General features: G+C 32.3%; 1 protein-coding gene across 1 annotated transcript in view; it reads left to right on the top strand.

Annotated features, from left to right (window-relative positions):
• LOC135207429 (transcriptional regulator Myc-2-like) overlaps positions 1-12500 on the top strand; it is a 164800-nt gene that overhangs the window by 151690 nt on the left and 610 nt on the right. The window lies entirely within an intron of this gene.

Genomic DNA, 12500 nt, shown 5'->3' on the forward strand with positions numbered 1-12500 from the left:
CACAAAAAAAAAAAAAAATTATCTTCTGATAAAATTAACGTAAAAGGCAGTCGGCAACTCCATTCCATCAAATGTGTTTCAGTATTATGTTTACAAAATAAATGTAACTATTTTCTGTCCTAGTGCAAACTTCCTGATCTTTATGGGTCATCAGCAAAATTGTAAAATGAAATATTACTTTGAGAGAGAGAGAGAGAGAGAGAGAGAGACTGCATCTCCACAATTACGGCAATAAACTTGAGGTGAACACGATCCAAATATGACTTTTATTATAAAGACCAGCATCTCGTTAGCCGTACTCCCTCAAGCAAATCGAGTCCGGAGTAATATACGAGCAGTATAGCGCTTATAAAGCGTCTGCTCTCCTTGAGTAACATACGAGCAATATACGCTCGCAATGCGTCATTTCTCCACACGAGCAAGAAGAAGCGACTCGCGCTTTTGCATATTCATTCGACGGTCGACTAGGAAGGAATGGACCACCTCCTCATTTCTGAGATATTACTGCAATTCGTTGCTTGTGCAATTCACTCGACTTAATGCGTATCAGTTCATGCAAGGAGAGCAACGACGAACGAGTCGGGGCAGTTCGTAGTTGCTGGTCGCTTGGCTTCCGTAATTGCCTTCTATTGAACTCGTAGCGGGAGAGACTGGGTGTAATACGCGTCAAAATGCTTGGGCGTAATTTCGTTCGGAATTAAAGAATGAAAGTGGAGTTTGAGATACGTAATTCTGAACGAGATGAATGTGTGTGTATATATATATATATGATATAATATATATATATATGTATATATATATATATATATATATATATATATATATATATATATATATATATATATATATATATATATATATATATATATATATATGTATATACACACACACACACACACACACACATATATAGATATATATATATATATATATTTATTATATATATATATATATATAATATATATATATATATATATATATGGCAGATAAAACTGTTCTGTTACAAACCGAAATTCCATCTAATAAAAGGAGCCCATGAAAACGCCAAAATAAAGAGAGAAAATATACTGTTTCAGAGACTGCTGTCACTCTCTTCAGGTAGATGAATGAGAAAAGTTACAGAAAAGGTGGTATTTATACCAAGAGATCCATCCACAGTTAAGCCTATTTACGGCACTCCGACTGATAATCCTTCTTTAACCAACGCTTAAGAGGATTAAAGAAGGATTATCAGTGGGAGTGACCTAAACTGGCTTAACTGTGGATGGATCTCTTGGTATAAATACCACCTTTTCTGTAACTTTTCTCATTCATCTACCTGAAGAGAGAGACAGCAGACTCTGAAACACAGTATTTTCTCTCTATATTTTGGCGTTTTTTATGGGCTTCTTTTAATAGATATAGTTTCAGAGGCCATGGCTCATACAGTATTGTACTGTACGCTGTACAGAAAACTCGAATGCGCAGAAGAAACTTATGGAGCATTATTTGCTTGCTATTTTTATGATTCATTTCTTACAGTTAATATATCATGGGTTGATTTTCTGTAATTCATTTGTTTAATTTGATTTAATTTATTTGTTGACGTGTTGAGACCGAAATAAGAAAGGCTGTACAATGCGATTTTACGGTTCTTAAATAATAATAATAATTTCATTATTTCGTTTCCATACTATTTAAAGGATGATGCCAATTCTCATTTTAGAGTGGAAATTTAATTAATATTCTCATTTTAGGGTGAAAATTTAATTAATATTCTCATTTTAGAGCGGCAATTTAATTAATATTCTCATTTTAGAGTGGAAATTTAATTAATATACTCATTTTAGAGTGGAAATTTAATTAATATTCTCATTTTAGAGTGACAACTTATTTAATATTCTCATTTTAGAGTGAAATTTAATTAATATTCTCAATTTAAAGTGTAAATTTAATTAATATTCTTATTTATAGAGTGGAAATGTAATTAACAATCTCATTCTAGAGTGAAAATTTAATTAATATTCTCATTTTAGAGTGGAAACTTAATATTCTCATTTTAGAGTCACCAATTTATTTTTAATATTCATTTTAGAGTGAAATTTTAATTAAATTCTTATTAGGAAAATTTAATTAATATTCTTATTTATAGAGTGGAAATGTAATTAACAATCTCATTCTAGAGTGGAAATTTAATTAATATTCTCATTTTAGAGTGGAAATTTAATGAATTCCTCTTTTCCTATTTTTGACGCATATATAGTTAAATAAAACTTAGCATCTGCATTTGATCAAAACCCTTATTCAAATGGTTCCATTCACGGGCTTAGTGTCTGAGCCATATAAAATCGCTCGTGAGTGCAGTCCCCCTTTCCCATACCCTTCGAAAAAAGACAAAAAAATCGAACTCGGCGCCTTTGACAAACACGCACAAGACTGAATAAAAAAATCAACACAAAAGCCATAGAACGCTGCGGGTTCAGATTCTTACTTACTTACCGCCGCCCCCCCCCCCCCCCCCCCCCCCCATTTCCCCTTCCCATTCACGGAACCCACATCAAAAGGAACATCAATCTGCCCCGCTTCCGTTTGATCTCTGGAAGTGGTTTGTGAACTAAGCAGGCATAAAAACTATTTATTGGAGGGGGGAAGGGGGTTGGAGGGAAGCGATTCTTCCGAATGATCGAACTTTTTCACGTAATGAAGACTTACGTCCCTCAACGCATCTTTGCCGAGAAGCAGTGACGAGATATTGAAGAATTCTGTGGGAAAGTAGATGGAAAGGAGAGAGAGAGAGAGAGGAAAAGGGAAGTATGTAAAATGAAAAGCAGATGGAAAAGGGGAGAGGGAGGAAAGGGAAAGTACATGAAATGAACAGGTAATAGGGCCAAGAATATCACAGAAATGTAGCGGTCTCTTTTAGGATGTCATAAAAGGAAAATCGGTATGAGGAAACTGAAAGCAGACAATTTTACATTTGACAATACTTTTTCATTATTACCTTTTTTTCATTTTTCTCATTCTGTTTTAGGGAACTTCATAAGCAAGTTGAAATCTTTGTTAGATTGTTATTCAACAATGCAATAACAGCAACGAGGGAGAGAAAGGTCGAAATGTGATTGACAGGGGAGCCACTGGGAATGCCAGGAATCAAGAATGACTGTATTTCTAAGAGAGTCTCCTAAATTTGCTAATATTTTCCCATCAGAATTCCAATTTTAAATAGAAAATAGTCTCCGTCTTAAAGATAATCCACGTCTTAAAATTAACTGGATCTTGGAACAGAGAGAAACAAGATTACTAATTCTCTCTCTCTCTCTCTCTCTCTCTCTCTCTCTCTCTCTCTCTCTCTCTCTTGAATATGGGCGCTGATCGTATGATAAAAACATTTGCCAAAGATTTCCGAGTTTGAGTATATGACGTAATAATACCCCTTACTTTCAATCTGCTCTCCTTAAAAGTATCGTGACAAGGAACCGAGATCTAATGCTGGGAATTTACCCAAGATTTCTTAAGTTATGTCATCGATAAACTTCAGGGCAAACACATAAAAATTTCAAAATATCTTGTCAATTCTCTCTCTCTCTCTCTCTCTCTCTCTCTCTCTCTCTTCTCTCTCTCTCTCTCTCTCCATTCTAAATCTGCTTTACTTGATGTCCAAAATAAGGACAAGAAACTCAAATATTATAATGGAAATTCATCCAAGATTTCTGAAGTTACATCATCGATATAAAAAAAATCAATGATGAAAAGTAATATGGAGTAATTTTCCAGTTATTTCTTAACCTCATTCACCCTAAAGATTTTCTTACAGATACAAGGAAGATTTTCTTACAGATACAAGCAGCTTCTTCTAAGGTCACTCAAATATTATGATGGGAATTCATCCAAGATTTCTGAAATTACATCATAGAAAAAAAACATGGATGAATATATATAAAGTAATATGAAGTAATCTTCTCACAGATACAAGCAGCTTCTTCTAGGGTCGTCAAGCCTTTATACGCTTCGCTGATTCCCTTGTTGCAGTCAGGAGACGAATTAATGAGCCTGATTAACTTGTAAACCTTCCAGAGAAGGAAATAAAATCCGCCAGAGGGAACCAGATGTCCCAATTAAGGTTCCAGATATGCCAGAAACCGCACCAGCCATTATTCGAGGTTTATGGCGCCTCTTAAATCCACTTGAGTGTGTTTGCAAACAACGATAATTATAAGATTACGTTCCTGATGGTTATGGAGAAGCCTGCGTTTGCGAATATCTTTCTGTTAATTAAATGGACATAGTTAAAACGAAGGTATTTATGATTGCTAAGTAATTTTTCTCCATTATGAGCCTGCTTACCAACTCAGGAATATTTATCTGTGTGTGTGTGAGAGAGAGAGAGAGAGAGAGAGAGAGAAGAGAGAGAGAGAGAGAAGAGAGATAAAAGAGAGAAGAGAGGGTTAATAACTGATATTACAATGAATGTGATATATATATATATATATATATATATATATATATAATATATATAATTATATATATATATCGAGCTTACAAATGTCCTTAATATCTAATTTCGCTCTACCTCGAATTAATATATTTTCATATGCTTAACCGAAGGGGAATTTTTTCTCGATAATAGAGTTTGCCTGGACCAGGGCGCGAACCTATGGATCCTTTCAAACCCAGGAACGTCAGTGAAGCTTTTACCTACTAGGTAGAGCGAATTAGATATTAAAGGACATTGTAGCTCGATATATGTATATGAATCACGGAAATGTGATATGACTTATATAAATATATAATTATTATATATATATTATATATATATAATTATATAAAATATATATTATATATATAGAGAGAGAGAGAGAGAGAGAGAGAGAGAGAGAGAGAGAGAGAGAGAGAGAGAGAGAGAGAGAGAACTGATATATAAACTTTTATTTCATATTACGACTATTCATTTACATGTTACGCTGACAAATATGCTCTTTACAATTTGACATAAAGGTTGCCTGATTCAACTTTCAAAAATTACCTTATGTCATCTGTCTATCTAAAGATTTGCGTAATCTGTAACTAAAACAAATAATCATCCCAGGTTTCGTATTCGGTAAAAAATAAAATCTCCTTTAAAGAGAGATAAACAAATACTAAAAATAATATAAATAAAAACTTTCTCAGGAAAACGGAATAAGTCACTTTTTACACAAAGATTAATTAACAGAAAAGCGATACATTGCCTGGATATAATGACACATTTTTGACCTGTAATTTTGATACATGTCCACTGAGCTGGTACACGTCTGGTAAATCTTCCAGTTTTTTTATTTGTAGAATAAATTAAATCATATCTCTCAATTTTTCTGAAAATGTCACACTTAAATAGCATTTTTCCTCACCGAAATGGCCACCTCTTTAATGGCACAATTAAATCGTATTTTTCCTCACTGAAAGAGCCAAGTTTTCAATTCTTCTGAAAATGTCACGGTTAAAATCGTATTTTTCCTCACTGAAAGAGCCAAGTTTTCAATTCTTCTGAAAATGTCACGATTAAATCGTATTTTCTCCTTACTGAAATAGCCAAGTTCTCAACTTTTCAGAAAATATCACGAGTAAATCGTATTTTTTCCTCACTGAAATAACAAAGTTTACAACTCTTCTGAAAATGTCACAATTATATTGTATTTTTTCCTCACTAAAATAGCCAGGTTTTCAACTCTCTGAAAATGTCACAATTATAGTGTATATATGTTTTCCGCACGAAAATAGCCAGGTTTTCAACTCTTCTGAAAATGTCCCAATTAAATAGTATTTTACCTCAATGAAATAGCCAAGTTTTCAACTTTTCTGAAAATGTCACAATTAAATCCTATTTTTCCTCAATGCAATATCCAAGTTTTCAACTTTTCTGAAAATGTCACAATTAAATCTTATTTTCCTCAACGAAATAGCCATGTTTTCAACTTTTCAGAGAATGTCAGACACGATTAAATCCTTTTGTTCCTCAATGAAATAACCAAGTTTTCAACTTTTCTGAAAAGTCACAATAAAATCGTATTTTCCTCAAAGAAATAGCCAATTTTTCAACTCTTCTGAAAATGTCACGATTAAATTGTATTTTTCCTCAATGAAATAGCCAAGTTTTCAACTTTTCTGAAAATGTCATGGACCCTCAATCCCCTGCTACTTTCACGTTTCCAATTAGATCACAGAGTCAACGCTCTACAAATAGCGCCAGAGACTAATCTGATATAGCTAATACTCAAGGTTGCCAAGGTTGCCATCTAACTTAATTTCTCCGACGTCCAGTTCTGCACAGAGGGATGACTGATGCTTTTAATACTTTAATAGCACTTTAATGAGTCTCACATTATCAAGGATTATTACTCCTCTGGATGGAGAGAGTAACGACGACTTCAAACGGACGTAAATGACAGAAATTCTGCCAATGGTACAATAAGATTTACGAAAATTGAAACAAAAAGGCATTTTTGTGAATTGATACCTTTACAAGTTAATAAAGTCATGTTTTTCACATCAATTTATAATTATGTTCGACAGATATAAATTACGATATATATAAGATAATGTATTCAAAGTAAGAAAATATACATAGATAAATAAAACAAGACATTTCTATTGCATTTTATAGTATTACATAATCATAAGTTACAGAATCAATATTAAGGAAGGTTATTTTGTATATTACACTTATTGGAACTATAACCCCAAGTTTGATTTCAACCTCTGCAACAAATGAAAATTCAGCCTTTCCTTTCCAGTTAAAATTGATCGTATAAAATCGTATGTAAAATAACAGTAAAAAAAGTTCAAAACTATCAGCTAAATACTCAACACTATAAAACAGAACTAAATCAATAAATTCATGATTTTAAAAATATATTTAAATCCAATTTTTCTCACTGAAACCAGAGCAGAGACTATCTTAAACACGCTAAAACATTTTCCATTTTTCAGGCGTCGAACAGATTGAACCTCGCAAAAAAATTGCATTTATGGAGCGACAAAAAAAAAAAAAAACTTTTAAACTTTGCGAAAATGGTTTGGAACTTTTGTCTTTAATCCTCAAACTGTCACTTGCACTTCTCTCTTATGAAGAAAGTTGAAGCACTTGGAACTTGGATCTGCACTTTATTAGAATTCGTGTTCATGACATTTAAAAAGTCATGCTTGTATATCTTTTTTTCTCTCTCTCCCGAAAATTTTGTTTTATATTTTATTGAATATAACACACACACACACACACACACACACACACAACAACACACACCACACAACATATATATCATATATATATATATCTATATATCTATATATAATATATCATATTATATATATATATATATATAATATATATATATATAGAATAATTATCACATCGAACCGTGATCCATTTTATATATCATTCAAGCTACAAATATCCTTTAATATCTAAATTTCACTTTACCTCCCAAATGATATATTTCATATATGTACGAAGGGGAATTTTTTAATTGATAATATTTCGTCCCCCCATGGGATCGAACCCCACCGTCCAAGTGGACGGGGGACGAAATCAGGACAGTCAGTGACGCTATCCAATCAGCCAACAGAGACGCTATAAGTTCATATCGATTTCTGACCTTACAAATCACCTCGATCTGGTGCTTCGTAATTAGAATCTGATATGAAACCCGTTATACCCATGTTGGCCAATTCGAGCGTTTGACAGCACGTAGCTTTTGTATGAATAATTATCACATCGAACCGTGATCCATTATATATCAATTCAAGCTACAAATATCCTTTAATATCTAAATCACTTTACTCCCAAATGATATATTTTCATATATGTACCGAAGGGGAATTTTTTTAATTGATAATAATTTCGTCCCCCCATGGGATCGAACCACCGTCCAAAGTGGACGGGGACGAAATCAGGACAGGTCAGTGACGCTATCCAATCAGCCAACAGAGACGCTATTAAGTTTCATATCGATTCTGACCTTACAAATCACCTCGATCTGGGTGCTTTCGTAATTAGAATCGATATGAAAACCCCGTCTACCATGTTGGCCAATTCGAGCGTTTTGACAGCACGTAGCCTTTTGTTATGAATAATTATCACATCGAACCGTGATCCATTATATATCAATTCAAGCTATATCCACTTGGAGGTGGGGTTCGATCCCATGGGGGGACGAAATTATTATCAATTAAAAAATTCCCTTCGGTACATATATGAAAATATATCATTTGGGAGGGTAAAGTGAATTTAGATATTAAAGGATATTTGTAGCTTGAATTTGATATAAATGGATCACGGTTCGATGTGATTAATTATCATAACAAAAGGCTACGTGCTGTCAAAACGCTCGAATTGGCCAACATGGTAGACGGGGGTTCATATCGACTTCTAATTACGAAAGCACCAGATCGAGGGTGATTTGGGTAAGGTCAGAATCGATATGAACTTATAGCGTCTCTGTTGGCTGATGGATAGCGTCACTGACTGTCATGATTGGTTCCCCGTCACTTGGACGGGTGGTTCGATCCCATGGGGGGACGAAATTATTATCAATTAAAAAAATTCCCCTTCGGTACATATATGAAAAAATATATCATTTGGGGAGGTAAAGTGAATTTAGATATTAAGGATATTTGTAGCTTGAATTGATATAAAATGGATCACGGTCGATGTGATAATTATTCATAACAAAGGCTACGTGCTGTCAAAAACGCTCGAATGGACAACATGTAGACGGGGTTTCATATCGATTCTAATTACGAAAGCACCCAGATCGAGGGTGATTGTAAGGTCAGAATCGATATGAACTTATAGCGTCTCTGTGGCTGATTGGATAGCGTCACGGACTGTCCTGATTTCGGTCCCCGTCACTTGGACGGTGGTTCGATCCCATGGGGGGACGAAAATTATTATCAATTAAAAAATTCCCCTTCGGTACATATATGAAAATATATCTTTGGGAGGTAAAGTGGAATTTAGATATTAAAGGATATTTGTAGTGAATGATATATATTATATATATATATATATATATATATATTATATATATCTATATATATATCTTATATTTATATAGATCGAATATATATATATATATATATATCTTATATATATATAAATATAATAATATATATATATATAATATAACGAAATATATATATATATCATATATATAATAGATATATATATATATATATATATATATATATATATATTGAATGTCTTTACTGTAAATACATCATAATACTAAGATATGGTTGCAACGTCCAATAGTGTTATGGCCTTACATACAACATACATACATACATACATACATACATACATACATAAATATATCTATATATATATATATATATATATATATATATATATATATATTATATTATAATTGAAAATTCATTATAACGTATTGAAATGATTATATATTATTATACTATTATTATTATTATTATTATTATTATTATTATTATTATTAAGAAGATGAACTCCTATTCATATCGAACAACCCACAGGGGCCACTGACCTGGAATTCGAGTTCCCAAAGAATACGGTGTTCAAAGTTGCGAAAATGTAAGGCATGACAAACGGAATAACAGGAGCACAAACAGACAAACAAAAAAACTCACATACGTATAAGCAAACAACTACTACTTAAAACTCGTTCGCAACTTTCTATTGCCAATCATACTTCAATATTTATTGTTTGTTAGGTTACCTTCGGCGAAAATGGGCAAGAAAGCAATCTAACATTGTCGTTAACTTAATTCTCAGTTTCTTTTCACTCTAAAATAAAATTATGTCTATATCTATATCTGTGTGTTCCATCTGCATGTAATACACCCAATGGCCTGATTTACGCTTGTTGTCTGTTAAATAGGAACAGCAATAATATCACAGTGCGTGCTATCAGCTCATCCAATGCAGAGCGATTGATCTCGGCAATAATCATTTCAATTTCAGGGCTCGATAAATGCAGATAGTAAGATACGAGGCTGCAGAGATGTATTCTGAATATGTGTGTGTGTGTGTGTGTGTGTGTGTGTTTAACATTTAGAATTTATGGATGGGAGGGGTTTGTGTATGTATATGTATATGTGTATATATAGATATATATATATATATATATAATATATATATATTATATACATATTATATTAATATATAATATAATATGACTGGTAAAAATGTTTTGTTACAACATAATTCCGTCTAATAAAAGGAGCCCATAAAACCTTTCTATATTTTGGCGTTTTTATGGGCTCCTTTTATTATATTTACATACATATATACATATACATGTGTGGTATGTGGTGTGAGTGCATGTTTGTATACATAAATAAAAAAAAAAAAAAAAAAAACCAAAAAAAAATATATATATCTATATTCCCTATCTATATATATATAGATATTATATATATATATATATATATAATAAATCCTCAACTGTAACATGCTCGAGAATTGATGCCTGCTTGATTAACTCAACACTAATAACATAAAAGATTCGTATTACCAGAAGATAATGAAACGTCAAGCGAAATACATTAATTCCTCTGGTCTCGTACGTAGGAGAGTTTAGTAGCAACCTGTCGGGGTTGATAGTCATGGTAACCAATCAAAACATTGTACTACATTACAGCCACTAACTCTGCATATATTATGCTATCTCCGTACTAGAGTAATCGCTCACTCTGGGAGTAAACCTACATCTAAATTGTTGTTGTTGTTGCTGTTGTTGTTCTGGGTGAGGGGGGTGGGGGGGGGGGTGGGGGGGGAGGGGGGGGGGCGGGAGGGAAAGCTAAAATGGTCTGAAAAAAGTCGTTTAACTTGAGTCAAAGACAGGAATTTTGGATAGGGATATCTATGATATATTAGAATTGGAAATATAAAACAAAAATAAAATATGTGCATGTAACAAGCAGAAAAAACTATTTCTAAAAAAATAAAATATAGCGTATGTATTTTAATTTCGTTGGTGAAACGACGCTCAATTTGAGCGTAGATTTTTGCACGCGCTCCGAGTAAGCTGGAGGTCGGATAACGCCTCGTTTTCAACTGAGTATTTTTACAGTGTATATCCTCTCAAAAAAACTTGAAATTCTCTCACGAAATACTGCATCACACCCGGCAGGTATGAAAATATGAAATACGTTCAGGAACACCTTTCGAAATATTTTTCTTTTTTCTTTTCAGCGATAAAAAACAAAAATATATATATATATATATATATATATTAATATTATATATAATATATATATATATATATTATATATCATAATTTCTTTTTTTGTAACTATCATAAGCAAAACATTTTTTTTTCGACGTAACCCGAAATCTGGTATCAATTTCAAAAGAGGGAAAAGGACGAGTGATATGATCACGGTATGGTTTTTTCTTCCCTTTGTGTATGTGTGTGTGTTACTTTCATCGAAATTATTAATTCATTTCAATAAAAATAGTTTAGGCTTTTCCCACGTTTTGTATTTTAAAGCATCACAACCAACGACCGTTCGTATATATGCTACCACTCTATTGGATCATAAGAAATGCATTCTTGAAAAATAAAAATTGGAATTTGGTTATTTTAGTCTTCTATGTTCAGAGGCCCTTTTTCACATTCATTCGTCTTTTGTAATTCTACGATTGCTATATATAATATATATATATATATATATATATATATATATAATATTTATATATATATATATAATACACACACACATATATATACATATAAAATGAACACTTTACGTATGATCTGACAGATTTACTTGAACGTATTCAACGAAGCTTTAAAACAAATGATCCAATATGAATCATGTAACATTCAATAAGTTCCAAACATTTAACCAAAAATAGTACATAAAAAAAAATAAAAAAATCTCAAGCATATGAAAAATAAAAATCATTTTTATTTGTCTTTCCACTGCAAGGACTACGAAATAAATACGGTAGGTCGAGTTGTCGATCAGTTAAAAGAAAAAAAAAAAACCCCCCCCCAAAAAAAACCAAAAAAAACCTTAACTGGGAGGGCGCCCCAAGGGGGCAAGAGCTATGACGCACAGGGCAGGTGTCGCCTATTTTGCAGGGACACGTCAGGAGTTTTGTTCCCTTAGAACCGACGCCGTCAGGATAAAACGAAAATATATATAGAGAGAGAGAGTCGACGAAGACGCGTGACAGCGGAATTAATAAAATATCTAGCAAACTGTGTTATCTACCTTTCTCGTATTTGGGGTTTCGACGGTTTATTGTATTTAATGATAATGGCGTGAGGATGCTTGAGTGTACACAAACAAAGAAACAAACAAACAAACAAACAAATAAATTAATTAATGAAATAAATAAATAAATAAAAAATAAATAATATATATATATATGTTATATATATATATATATATATATATATACATATATATATATATATATATATATAATATACATATATTATAACTATATATATATATATTACTATATATTATAGTATATCTATATATATAATATA

This window comes from Macrobrachium nipponense, chromosome 32, assembly GCF_015104395.2.
Source record: "Macrobrachium nipponense isolate FS-2020 chromosome 32, ASM1510439v2, whole genome shotgun sequence".
NCBI classification, from domain to species: domain Eukaryota; kingdom Metazoa; phylum Arthropoda; class Malacostraca; order Decapoda; family Palaemonidae; genus Macrobrachium; species Macrobrachium nipponense.